Genomic DNA, 1,348 nt, shown 5'->3' with positions numbered 1-1,348 from the left:
ACGGCTGAAAACCTTTGGCAGACCGGGAGCGCCGGAAGACTCCCGACTACAGTTCCCAGCAGCCCCGGGGGCGTCGCGCCTCCCACCAGAGCGCCCAGAGGCGCTACAAAGGGGGGAGCGCCCGTGAGCCCCCCTGGGTTCATTTCGCACACGCACCTACCTGCTGACACAGCGCAGGGGCATCGGCTCCAGGCGCTGCAACGAGCGCCGTGAGGGGGACGGCTGAAAACCTTTGGCAGACCGGGAGCGCCGGGAGACTCCAGACTACAGTTCCGAGCAGCCCCGGGGGCGTCGCGCCTCCCACACGCCACCAGAGCGCCCGGAGGTGCTACAAAGGGGAGAACGCCCTCTCGCCCCGCGAGTCACGCGCGGGAGAAGCCCGGGACAAGGACGGGGCCATCTGTGGCCATCCGGGGACAACCAGGGACGGGACGGGCCACCCCCCTGACATCATGGGTAAGAGAAAATTCCTAACATCCCTAATAGGGGGGGCTAAAGCCATAGTCCCTAGAAATACCTCTAGCATCATCAACTACCTATCCACTGCAGTTGGGGAACTGTCTAACCAGATTGCTTATACAGAATGGGAACTGGGACTAGAAGGAGGCCAGGGGGATACAGTGGGCGAACTCGTTCCCCCTACTAATTGCATCCCTCTGGAACCAAGGGTTATTATAGATATTTGCAAACCTCTAACGGCACAGGACCTGATCAATCTACCATTCCCGGAGTTGACAGAAACTGTTATTATTCCCCCTGACATTGTTAATAATGAGACCAACCTTAAGGAGAGAAGACCTACTATATCATTAAAGAATCGTGGGAAGAGGCAACATAAAAATGCAAAACTAACCAGCAATACTACCAACACAGAAGGACTGCTGCTTACTAGTGACCTAGAGGGGCACCTAAGAGTATTAATCGAAAACATTTTCACTGAGAAACTCGAATCCACCTTAATCCGAATCTCTACTGACATAATTGAAACCCTCAAAGATTGTGTAAACGGACTAATGAAGAAATGTGACCGCATTAATGAATTTTTACATATTCACGATCATTCACTTAGTAAACAACCTGATGCACCTGTATTTGCCCCACAAGCGATTCCACCCATGCGATTGGAAGCCAGGGAAACTAAAGGTCCATCTTCTTGCCCGAGAATGCTAGACACTGAGAGACCCACCATCTCCCCGTCTACTGAACAAGGGGAAAATGTGTCTAGGACACTCCTAAGTGGATCGGGGACCCGAGGCAAGTTAGCTGAGACTAGGCAAGAACTACCCACCAGGAACACGGGGGGGAGGACAATCTGCCTCAGTGCCGCCAGTTAATCTCCCCCCAGAAG

Source organism: Lissotriton vulgaris, chromosome 12 (assembly GCF_964263255.1).
Source record: "Lissotriton vulgaris chromosome 12, aLisVul1.2, whole genome shotgun sequence".
In the NCBI taxonomy this organism is placed as follows: Eukaryota; Metazoa; Chordata; class Amphibia; order Caudata; family Salamandridae; genus Lissotriton; species Lissotriton vulgaris.
Note: the sequence above shows the minus strand (reverse complement) of the source record.